This window comes from Equus caballus, chromosome 15 (assembly GCF_041296265.1).
Source record: "Equus caballus isolate H_3958 breed thoroughbred chromosome 15, TB-T2T, whole genome shotgun sequence".
In the NCBI taxonomy this organism is placed as follows: Eukaryota; Metazoa; Chordata; class Mammalia; order Perissodactyla; family Equidae; genus Equus; species Equus caballus.
In genome coordinates this window covers 61523853-61536947 of record NC_091698.1, presented here as the reverse complement: position 1 = coordinate 61536947, position 13095 = coordinate 61523853, and the positions used below count along the sequence as shown (strand labels likewise).

Genomic DNA, 13095 nt, shown 5'->3' with positions numbered 1-13095 from the left:
AATGTTCGGTGATTCTTGGTCGTATACTCTTCTTCAATTATGAGTTTCCAGATCCCTATCAATATAAGCTGTTTCTGTCTACTAGAAACCGACTTCAGGACAAGATTGGGCTATGTAGTCAGATGGGATCTGAAGATGAGTTGTCTGATGGGCTCTTTGATCCTCCTGGGGGTCACTAGCTACTCAGGCGCTGCCCTGCATTTCCAGCCCTGGTGTATGATTCATTCATACCACAGCTGCCCATTGCTTGGCACAAGCAGAGCAGGTAGGAGATGACTGATTTGCTGCTCCACACACAGTTCCCTAGTCTTTCAAACTGACAAATGCCCCAGGGCTCCTTCCACCTCTTAATATCCATTGCCTCTATGCTTGTAGTTCTACCAGACTCACCTCCACAGCAGTCATCTCTATATATGTGCAGCTTTTGTTTCATTTAGTTTTGCTCCTCCAAACATTTGTTTTCTGGATTATCTTTCAGAATTTTTTAAAAATGTATTTCTTGTGCTCACTTCGGCAGCACATATACTAAAATTGGAACAATACAGAGAAGATTATCATGGCCCCTGCGCAAGGATGACACACAAATTCGTGAAGCATTCCATATTTTTCAATGAGTTCAGGAGCTATGTCACAAAAGAGCTTGACACTATAAAGAAGAACCAATTAGAAATACTGGAGATGAAGAACACAATGGAGGAGATTAAGAAAAATCTGGACTGTCTGAACAGTAGGGTCAATAATACGGAGGACAGAATTAGCAATTTGCAGGATAGGAATATAGAAATGCTGCAGACAGAGGAGGAGAGAGAACTAAGACTAAAAAGAAATGAAGAAACTCTCCGAGAATTATCCGACTCAATTAGGAGATGCAACATAAGGATTATAGGTATACCAGAGGGAGAAGAGAAGGAGAAGGGGGCAGAAGGCCTGTTCAAAGAAATAATAGCTGAGAACTTTCCAAACTTGGGAAGAGAGACGGAACTTCATGTGACAGAAGCCAATAGATCTCCAGACTTTATTAACACAAGAAGACCAACCCCAAGGCATATAGTAGTGAAACTAGCAAAAGTCAATGACAAAGAGAAAATACTAAGGGCAGCCAGGCAAAAGAAAATAACTTACAAAGGAAACCCCATAAGGCTATCAGCAAATTTCTCAGGAGAGACCTTACAGGCTAGAAGAGATTGGAATGAAATATTCAAAACTCTGAAGGATAAAAACCTGCAGCCAAGAATACTCTACCCAGTGAAAATATCCTTCAAATATGATGGAGAAATAAAAACTTTCCCAGATAAACAAAAGTTAAGGGAGTTCATCTCCACAAAACCTCCTCTTCAAGAAATGCTCAGGAAGAACCTCATTCCTGAAAAATCAAAAAAAGGAAAGGGGTTAAAAAATCCAGAACAAAGGAGATAAGCAGAAGGACAATAACACAAAGTAACAGCTCTCCATCAGGACAAAATGCAAAAGAACTGGAAAACAAGTGATAAAATGGCAACAGTAGGCCCCCATGTTTCAATAATCACTCTAAATGTGAATGGATTGAACTCTCCAATCAAAAGGCACAGAGTGGCAGGATGGATCAAAGAACAAGATCCAACAATATGCTGCCTCCAGGAAACACACCTCAGCCCCAAAGACAAACACAGACTCAAAGTGAAGGGATGGAAGACAATACTCCAAGCTAATAATGAACAAAAGAAAGCAGGTGTTGCCATACTTATATCAGACAAAGTAGACTTCAAAGCAAAACAGCTAAAGAAAGACAAAGAGGGGCAGTATATAATGATAAAAGGGATGCTCCACCAAGATGACATAATGCTTATAAATATATACGCACCTAACACAGGAGCACCAAAATTCGTAAAGAAACTATTAACAAAACTAAAAGGAGACATCAACAGCAATACAATAATAGTAGGGGACCTCAACACCCCATTAACACCAATGGACAGAACATCCAGACAGAAAATCAACAAGGAAATTATAGAATTAAATGAAAAATTAGATCAGATGGACCTAATAGATATATATAGGACACTTCATCCAAAAACAGCAGGTTACACATTCTTCTCAAGCGTGCATGGAACATTCTCAAGGATAGACCATATCTTGGGCAACAAAGCAAGCATCAATAAGTTCAAGAGGGTTGAAATAATATCAAGCATCTTTTCTGATCATAATGCTATGAAACTAGAAATCAACTACAAGAATAAAGCTGGGAAAGGGCCAAAAATGTGGAGACTAAACAACATGCTACTGAACAAACAATGGATTATTGAAGAAATCAAATATTATCTGGAGACAAATGAAAATGAAAACACACCTTATGAAACAATTTGGGACGCAGCAAAGGCAGTCCTAAGAGGGAAATTCATTGCAATACAGGCTCACCTCAATAAGCAAGAAAAATCTTACATAAACAACCTCAAACGACACCTAACGGAATTAGAAAAAGAAGAACAAACAAAGCCAAAAGTCAGTAGAAGGAGGGAAATAATAAAAATTAGAGCAGAAATAAATGATATTGAAACAAAAAAGACAGTAGAAAGGACCAATGAAACAAAAAGTTGGTTCTTTGAAAAAATTAACAAAATCGACAAACCCTTAGCCAGACTCACTAAAAAAAAAAAAGAGAGAAGTCTCAAATAAATAAAATTAGAAACGAGAGAGGAGAAATCACAACAGATACCAAAGAAATACAAAGGATCATAAGAGAATACTATGTAAAACTATATGCCAACAAATTGAACAACCTAGAAGAAATGGATAAATTCCTAGACTCATACAACCTACCCAAACTGAATCAGGAAGAAATAGAGAGTCTGAATAGGCCAATCACAAGTAAAGAAATAGAAACAGTAATCAAAAACCTCCCCCAAAATAGGAGTCCAGGACCAAATGGCTTCTCTGGAGAATTCTACCAAACATTCAAAGAAGATTTAATACCTATCCTTCTCAAACTATTCCAGAAAATAGAGGAAGATGGAGCACTCCCTAATACATTCTATGAAGCCAACATCACCCTGATCCCCAAACCTGACAAGGACAACACAAAGAAGGAAAACTACAGGGCAATATCACTGATGAACATAGATGCAAAAATCCTCAACAAAATTTTGGCAAACCGAATACAGCAATATATCAAAAGGATTATACACCATGATCAAGTGGGATTTATACCAGGGACACAAGGATGGTTCAACATCTGCAAGTCAATCAACGTGATTCACTACATTAACAAAATGAGAAACAAAAACCACATGATTGATCATCTCAATAGATGCAGAGAAAGCATTCGACAAGATCCAACAGCCATTTATGATAAAAACCCTCAATAAAATAGCTATAGAAGGAAAGTACCTCAACATAATAAAGGCCATATATGACAAACCCACAGCCAACATCATACTCAACGGACAAAAACTGAAACCCATCCCTCTCAGAACAGGAACAAGACAAGGGTGCCCACTTTCACCACTCTTATTCAACATAGTACTGGAGGTTTTGGCCAGAGCAATTTGGCAGGAAAAAGAAATAAAAGGAATCCAAATAGGCAATGAAGAAGTAAAACTCTCGCTGTTTGCAGATGACATGATCTTCTATATAGAAACCCCCAAAGAATCCATAGAAAAACTATTAGAAACAATCAACAACTACAGCAAAGTTGCAGGATATAAAATCAACATACATAAATCAGTAGCATTTCTATATGCTAACAATGAACTAACAGAAAAAGATCTCAAGAACTCAATCCCATTCACGATTGCAACAAAAAGAATAAAATACCTTGGGATAGATTTAACCAAGGAAGTGAAAGATCTATACAACGAAAACTACAAGACCTTCTTGAAAGAAATCAATGACGACATAAAGAGGTGGAAAGACATTCCATGCACATGGATTGGAAGAATAAACATAGTTAAAATGTCCGTTCTACCTAAAGCAATTTACAGATTCAACGCTATCCCAATCAGAATTCCAATGTCATTCTTTACAGAAATTGAACAAAGAATCCTAAAATTCATATGGGGCAACAAAAGACCCTGAATTGCTAAAGCAATCCTGAGAAAAAAGAACAAAGCTGGAGGCATCACAATCCCTGACTTCAAAACACACTACAAAGCTACAGTAATCAAAACAGCATGGTACTGGTACAAAAACAGATGCACAGATCAATGGAACAGAATTGAAAGCCCAGAAATAAAACCACACATCTATGGACAGCTAATCTTTGACAAAGGAGCTGAGGGCCTACAGTGGAGGAAAGAAAGTCACTTCAACAAATGGTGCTGGGAAAAGTGGAAAGCCACATGTAAAAGAATGAAAATCAACCATTCTTTTTCACCATTTACTAAAATAAACTCAAAATGAATCAAAGACCTAAAGATTAGGCCTGAAACAATAAGTCTTCCAGAAGAGAATATCGGCAGTACACTCTTTGACATCAGCTTCAAAAGAATCTTTTCGGACACCATAACCCCTCACATGAGGGAAACATTGGAAAGAATAAACAAATGGGACTTCATCAGACTAAAGAGCTTCTTCAAGGCAAATGAAAACAGGATTGAAACAAAAAAAACAGCCCACCAATTGGGAAAAAATATTCACAAGTTATTTATCCGACAAAGGGTTAATCTCCATAATATACAAAGAAATCACACAACTCAACAATAAAAAATCAAACAACCCAATTACAAAATGGGCAGGGGACATGAACAGACATTTCTCCAAAGAAGATATACGGATGGCCAATAGACACACGAAAAGATGCTCATCATCACTAATCACCAGGGAAATGCAAATCAAAACTACACTAAGATATCACCTTACACCTGTTAGAATGGTAAAAATATCCAAACCAATAGTGGCAAATGTTGGAGAGGCTGTGGAGAAAAGGGAACCCTCATACACTGTTGGTGGGAATGCAAACTGGTGCAGCCACTGTGGAAAACAGTATGGAGATTCCTCAAAAAGTTAAGAATAGAAATACCTTATGACCCAGCCATCCCACTACTGGGTATCTATCCTAAGAACCTGAAATCAGCAATTCCAAAAGTTCCATGCACCCCTATGTTCATTGCAGCATTATTCACAATAGCCAAATAATGGAACCAACCTAAGTGCCCAGCAGCAGATGATTGGATAAAGAAGATGTGGTATATATATACAATGGAATACTACTCAGCCATAAAAAAGGACAAAGTCGTCCCATTCACAACAACATGGATAGACCTTGAGGGTATTATGTTGAGTGAAATAAGCCAGACAGAGAAAGACAAACTCTGTATGACTCCACTCATAGGTGGTAGTTAACATATGGACAAAGAGAACTGATTGGTGGTTGCCAGGGGAAAGAGGGGTGGGGGGAGGGCACTAGGGGTGAACAACATGACTAATAATGATGTACAACTGTAATTTCACAAGGATGTTAACTTTCATAACCTTAATAAAAAAATTAAAAAATTAAAATTAAAAAATTAAAAAAAAGAATGTTGAGAAAATAAAAAAAAATGTATTTCTTCTGATAGTAAGTTTTCCTTTTTCCAATGCTAATAAACTGTGTTTTATTATCTATTTCTATTTACACATATTTTTATGAAATTTAGTGATCAATAAGCAGTAGATGTGTATGATCAGTCTGCCATCTTGAGTCAGGCTCTAATTTTCTTTAAAGTAAATCATTTGCAAACTTAATACTTTATTAGTAAATCACAAATTCTCTTCTATAGACTTCACAGTTGACTGACAAACATCATTAAGGATCGACACAGTCCTTCTGTCTTAGAGAATACGTTTTAGTGAGAGATGGAGGGTTTGGAGCCAAATAGCCCAGTTAATGGACTACTGCCACAGGCTGGGTTCGTGCTTCTCAACGTTTTCAACTATGAGGACATCTTTTCTGCACTAATAGAAGTTTATGGTTCCTCAAAAAACAGTAACTGAACTTTCAGAATCCCTTGCTTGAGAAAATGCATAATAACAAAATGCAGTGGTGATTTCCAGGTTTAGTTCTCCGTTTTTTAACTGCTAAGGGTGTGTCTCTCCACAACGAATTCCATAGTCTATTGAAGTTATGACTGCCTGTCAGTAAAAATAGTGCTCTTAAATTTCACAAGAATATTTGAATGTTTCCAAGTGGCGGAGTGTTTATCCCCAAATTCCCTTGTTAGGTATTTTTATAGAATGAGAGCTCTTACCAGGATACAAGATTCTTTTTCAGGTTACCAAACCAAACCAAACTAAAAAAACATGATCCTTCATATAATTTAATATTTTAAAAATATCTTAATGAATGTGCTAACAGTTCTCAACCCTTAACATTGCTGTTAATAATACCATAAATTTGTATGATGTGTTTTAAGCTTTAAAACACTTTCAAATCCGTTATCTCATTTGATCCTTGCAATAATCCTATGAAGCAGGGCAAATAATAATATGCCAATTTTACAGCTAATAATAGGCTCAGAGAACTTATGTAATTTCCCCAAGTTTGCAATTAGCCAGCACAAAGCCAGGAACAGAACCTAAGTTTCTCAATGCTCTGCCCATTAATTCCCAAATGTCAACCCACAAGGCAATGCTCACCCATTACAAATTAAAAACAAGGATCGTGTAAGTAGTATCAAAGCAAATAATTTCAACACTTGTTTTTTCTTATCCCCAAATCCCCCCAGTACATAGTTGCATATTGTATTTGTGAGTGCCGCTGGTTGTGCCATGTGGGACGCCACCTCAGCATGGCCTGATGAACAGTGCCACGTCCACACCCAGGATCTGAACCAGTGAAAGCCTGGGCTGCCAAAGAGGAGCGCGCAAACTTAACCACTCCGCCACGGGGCTGGCCCCGTAATTTCAACACCTTTATTGAGATTGTAATTTTACTGCTTTTTGGGATTTAAAATGCTCTTTGTTAGACTTCTTATCACTGTGATGGACTAAGTTGATATGGGAAGCACCCATCATTCCTAACACAGATAAATGTTCCATAAAATACAACAAAAACATTTGAAATATACAACTAAGCACTAAAGAAATTGAAATCCTCAGGTGCCAGAAATGAAGAGAACACTAAAACGTGGTGAGCAAGAGGTGAGGCTAAATAGGCAACTGGAGAAGTAGAATCAGAAATTGGACTTAGGCATGGGAGCTGGAATGGGAGCTGAGACCCCATGTGCCTCAGTCGAGTTGGAACTGAGCATAGAGCCGGGATCCTAGAAGACCTTTGCTGCTGTGAAAATCTAGATTCTAGAATATCTCCTCCCATTAGCCTGAGAATTAGGGGAGAAAGCAGACTGATTACCACCCAGATGACATAGCTCCCAAACTGAGCTGCACATAGGAGCGTGGGCCAAATGGGCATTCATGAATAGTGTGGGAAACCCAAACCAAGGTAGCACAGAAAAACTGGCTTGAACCATGGAAACCTGAAGGACAAATACAAAAGTGTCCCATAGTAACAGTTTACAATCCTGGATACATGAGACACCATGAAAAGAAATACCCAGGATGACATGGGGAAAAAAAAAATCTATCTATCTATCTATCTACCTATCTATCTATCTGTCTATCTTCCAGGGGAGGAAGTTAGCAGAATTCATAACCCAAGAATTACAGACAATAGAGCAAAGAGACTATAAAGTAAGTATGCTTAAATGTTTCAAGACATAAAAGAATAAAAGCTATACAGAAAAACCAGAACAGCATAAAAAATAATAAACATATTTTGGGAAAAATCTATAGACATTCTAAAGATAAAAAATAAATCTTTTTTGGTGAGGAAGATTGTCGCTGAGCTAATGTCTGTGCCAATTTTCCTCTTTTTTGTATGTGGGATGCCACCACAGCATGGCTTGATGAGCAGTGTGCAAGTTGGCCCTCGGGATCCAAACCTGTGAACTCTGGACCACTGAAGCAGAGCGTGTGAACTTCACCACCACACCACCGTGCTGGCCCCAAAATAAATCTTTAAAAAAAAACTTAGTAGACTAAACATAGCTTAAGAGGAAATCAGTAAATTGGAAGATAGAGTTGAAGAAATTTCACAGAATGCAACACAAAAAAGATAAAAAGAAATATTAAAAAGAAAGAAGCACAGAGAATAGAATATTAATGAGCATTACAGAAGGACATAATTGAGGGAACAGGAGAGAAATTTACAATAAAAAAGGGCTATGATAGAGATTACTGCTTGTTCCCAATAGCTAATCCCCCCCTCTGCCTTATTCACAGAATTGCCCATTTTTAGCTGGAAATTTGGCTGCCCAGAATAAAGACAAAATTTCCCAGATTCCCTTGTATCTGGACTGACCATATGACTATATTCTGGGATGTAACCAAAACAGCATGTACAACTTCTAGAAACATCCTCAAAAGCAGGAGGTAGGCCCTTCTCTGTGCTTTTTCCTTCCTAGTAACTGGAAAGCAGATGTTATGGTTTAAGTCTGAATAGAGAATCCACTTGCTGAAAATGGTAGAATAATACAATAGAAGGGCCCCTGAGCCCATGACATTATCAGACACCACCTGGATGGCCCAATTTATGTAAGAAAGAAGTAAATGTCTACCTTGTACAAACCACTCTGATGTGGAGTTGTTTTTAATCACTTGCAGCAGAACCTAATCCTAAATTACACAATGATTGAGAATTTTCTAAGATTAAAGGTGTGTCTTCAATTTGAAAGAGCAAACTGAACTTTGAGCTAGAAAAATGAAATTAAATCCACACATGAACACATAATAGTGAAACCACACAACATCAAATGTAAAGAGAAAAACCTGAAAAGCAAATCGGAGGGAAAAGAGATTCTTATCTGTAAAGGAAAGGCAATCGTAATGACGACAGACTTCTCATCCGAAACAATAGATGCAAGAAGTAGTGAAGTGATATCTTGAAAATGCTGAACGCAATAATGGTCAACATAGAGTTCCATGCTTTACCTAAACTATAGTTCAAGAAGGAGGGCAAATAGGCATGTTTTCAGACATACACAGATTAATAATAACAGCAAGTGCTTTATAATACAATTTTACAAGGTACTGTTCTAAGTGCATTATATATTTTAATTCAGTAATCCCCACAACAACCCTCTGAGATAGATACTATTAATATTACCATATTAGAGATGTTGAAACTAAGATACAGGGAGGTTAAGTAACTTGCCCAAGGTCGCACAGCTAGTAAGTTGCCAAATCAGGATTACAGCACAGGCATTCTGCCCCAGATTCCATGGTTTCAATCACTCACAGTAACAGAGTTTGTTACTCACAGACCTTCACTGAAATTACTACCAAAAGATTGGTACTGAACATGGACAGAAAAAGTAGGACGTAAGCAGAAGAATAAGACACATAAATCAGTAAATTATATTGATTAACTTACATATCAACTACAAAAAGTATTCTTTTTTTTGTGAAATGATCTGATATTAGATTCTAGGGGATGTTTTTTCCCATGTAGTGTCTTTATTTGGCAAAGGAAAATGTTTAACAATTCTATGTCAGTTCCCTCCAAAATTTTGGTAATTTTCCTAGTCTGTGAAATCACAAAGTTTGGAAACTATTGGTTCAATCTATTGTGCAACAAATGTGTTTTTTTTTTTTTGAAAGAGCAGATTTGCAAGGTTAACTACTAATGTGTCATACAAAAAATAAATTTATTGATGGAGCCGGTCCAGTGGTGTAGTGGTTAATTTTGCATGCTTTGCTTCGGCGGCCCAGGGTTCATGGTTTCAGATCCTGGGCATGGACCTACACACCATTCATCAAGCCACGCTGTGGTGGCATCCCACATATAAAATAGAGGAAGTTTGGCACAGATGTCAGCTCAGGGACAATATTCCTCAAGCAAAAAAAGGAAGATTGGCAATGGATGTTAGTTAGCTCAGGGCCAATCTTCCTCACCAAAAAAATTTTTTAAAAAATTTATTGGTAATAGGATATTTTGTTGGGTATTTGAATTCATGATGCAAGGAGGACAGGCTGCATGTAACCATTAGTGCAAATCACTGTTCTCTTAGAAACATGGCTCCAGCAAAGGGCATGTTCTAAATCAAAATGTACAAAAGGAGGAAAAAAGCCCTTTTCACCACAGAAATTCATTGGTAACTTGTTAAGGTTCATGGAGAGAATGCTTTTGGTTGATAAATTATATCAAGATGATCTACAATATTTCAGCCAGGAATGCAGAACCCAGAGCTGTTATATGACCACCAAAGTCAAAGATGCTCACACTTCTGAAAGAGTGAATTTTGTGAGAAACAGCAAAGACATGTTACTTTTAACTCGCTTAGATTAATTTCTTTATTATAAAACTTTCTTCAAAGGACTTTGTAAACTCTCTTTTTTAATTCTGTAGATTGAGAGTGCTTAAGGTTTTACTCTTAAATAACCTCATAAGTCACATAATTTCCTCATTCTCTAGTCAACTTTGCACTAGAAGGAGACATCCCAAAAATGGTCTCAAGAGGTCTTAGCTCTTTATTTCACAATCATGAGCCAATGAGATGAAGAAATGTATGACTAACACAGTTTTCATGGCTAGAATCTTAGTTGTAGCTCTAAAAGAAATTGAATTTCCAAATTAAGTTCTTCTGGAAAAACATTTTCATTATTTAGGGTATTTTTGTTTGGTTGGTTTTGTGTTTGTTTCTTTATAGCAATGACTGCTTAAATATTTTGTGGTGGTGGGAGCTGGGGATAGTAAGAAGGTTTCTTGTTTTGTTGTTGTTGTTAGGAAGACTGGCCCAGCGCTAACATCTGTTGCCAATCTTCCTCTTTTTTTTGCTTGAGGAAAATTGTCCCTGAGCTAACACCTGTGTCAATCTTCCTCTGCTTTGTATGTGAGGTGCCACCACAGCGTGGCTTGATGAGTGGTGTGTAGATCCACTCCCAGGATCCAAACATGTGAACCCCGGGCAGCTGAAGTCGTGCATGTGAACTTAAATGCTATACCTCTGGGTCGGCCCCAGTGAGAAGGTATTTTTAAAAGAAAAGTTGTAAAAAGTCCCTTGAAAGTCCCTTGCATAGCCCATGATGTCCAGTATACAAAATTTGTGTACAGTAATTCTTATATACACTGAAATATCACTGAGCTACAAAGACAAAAGGAAAATCCCTATCAGATGTCTGCCTGCCTGCAGAGTTTCCTCGATTCTGTGTTTACATTAGGATTCTAGAACCCTAGTACATGCTTGTGTAGTACAGGATTCACCTTGCCCAAAGAGAGGTCTGGCCTTCGCCTTTGGCTCTTGTAAGGTAACTTCTAAGACCTTGGCATATCCTGCCTGATAACAGTGTTTTGTTTACCTGGGGACCTTGGGCCACACCAGATGGTCTATACTAACAATGTGATTTATTGTGGGGGATCTTGGGTCACACAGTATTAGTCTGACCTCTGGGGAGACTGGAGACTAAGGTCAGCCATGCAGGCAGTCAAACCTGACCATATGACCAAGCTCAATAAAAACTCTGGACGCCAAAACTCAGATAAGCAACCTAGTTGGCAATATTCCATGTGTATCATCACACATTACTGAGAGAAGTCAGCACTGTCCACAGCTCCACTGGGAGAGGACAACTGGAAGCTCAGGCTTGGAACTCTCTGGGCCCTGCCCTATGTGCCTCTTTCTCCACTGATTTTAATGTGTACCTTTCATGGTAATAAACTGTAAATGTGAGTATAAGAGCTTTTAGTGAGTTCTGTGAGTGCTTCTAGCAAATTATCAAACCTGAGGGTGATCTTGGGACCCTTGAACTTGCAGTTGGTGTCAGAAGTGAGGATGGCCTTGGGGACTCTCAGAGTTTGCAAGGCAGATTTATTTGTTGTGAGGACTAAGCAAGATGATGAAGTCTATAGTGAAACTCCTCGGTAATGTGGAATCTCTCGTGATATTAGGTGGAGTTGGAATGTTGGATAGAAGAAGTTGATAAATTATATTTGTTTAGCTCTAAAAATGTTCTCAAGCATGTTCAATCATGAAATTCTGAAATTTTTAAGGACAAAATATTAACTTTAGTATCATTAATCTCAGTTATGGTACTAAAAAATGGCCAAAAGAAGAACTCTATATCAATCACTAAAACTCTCAATTCTTTAGTCAATCCTATTAAAGGTCCTTTAGGCCTCAGAAGAGTCATCACCATTTCTGGCCTATGGTACAGCAACTTCCGTTACTGACTTCCTTTAACTCTGCCTGCAGCTTCCAAAATAGTCCCTTTATTAAACTCTCCTCAGTTACGCCATTTGAGTGGCCACTATTTCTTTGCTGAACCTGATGCATACAATGATTAGCACTAAGGCCACAGGTGATTGCAGAATCTTCTCAACCCTGAGCTCTAGGTTATAACTATGAATTGATCAGAGTTGACCCTCGAAATGCATTTGTCACTCCTAGAGTTGAGATTTAATGGTATTCCTCTTGGTTTGAGCCTCTACCAAGAATCATAAAATACACACCTTATTATTGGATACTTCACTGCTCTCTCACTTCCAATTCACTGAGGAACAACTCCTAAGACCTCAGTTATACCACTCTCAGTGGCCTCAGTGATGGGAATTTTGGCCCAGTATATGTGTCTGTTAATATAGCCTTGACACCCACCAAGATGCCCTGTGGTTCAACGAACTTCTGTGTCATACCTCTTTGTGTCACCTGCTTCCATATTCCAAATGTCCTCAGAGACCAGGCAGGTAAGCTAAATAAGCCAGTGGATAAATGATAGGCTGGCATGTCAGAGTAGAGACTTCTGAAAATCCACTCCTCCATAAAAGAAATGAGAATACTGGCAAAAATTGTCAAAATCAACTGTTCCAAAACTCTGGAAATTAACCAAGGGCTTAAAACAATTGGAAGAGCATCTATTCAATAAAAATGACTGAATCTCTGTGAGAACAATGACCTTTGTGGTGTTTTAACTTCCCCATTCCCATCCCACTCTCAAAAAGAGTAAAATACTTAGGAATAAGTGTCACAAAAAAGTGCAAGATTTTTACACTAAACACTACAAAATATTGTTGAAAGAAAATAAAGAAGATCTAAATAAAGGAAAGACAGTGCATGTTCGTGGATCGGAACAATTAGTTTTGTTAAATTG

The 13095-nt window shown here is 37.9% G+C and overlaps 1 non-coding gene across 1 annotated transcript; it reads left to right on the top strand.

Moving 5' to 3' along the window:
• The first annotated feature begins 501 nt into the window (after window positions 1-501).
• LOC111768244 (U6 spliceosomal RNA) lies at window positions 502-608 on the top strand. The gene has a single exon (XR_002800423.1). It is a non-coding gene; the product is annotated as a U6 spliceosomal RNA (small nuclear RNA).
• Window positions 609-13095: the final 12487 nt, after the last annotated feature.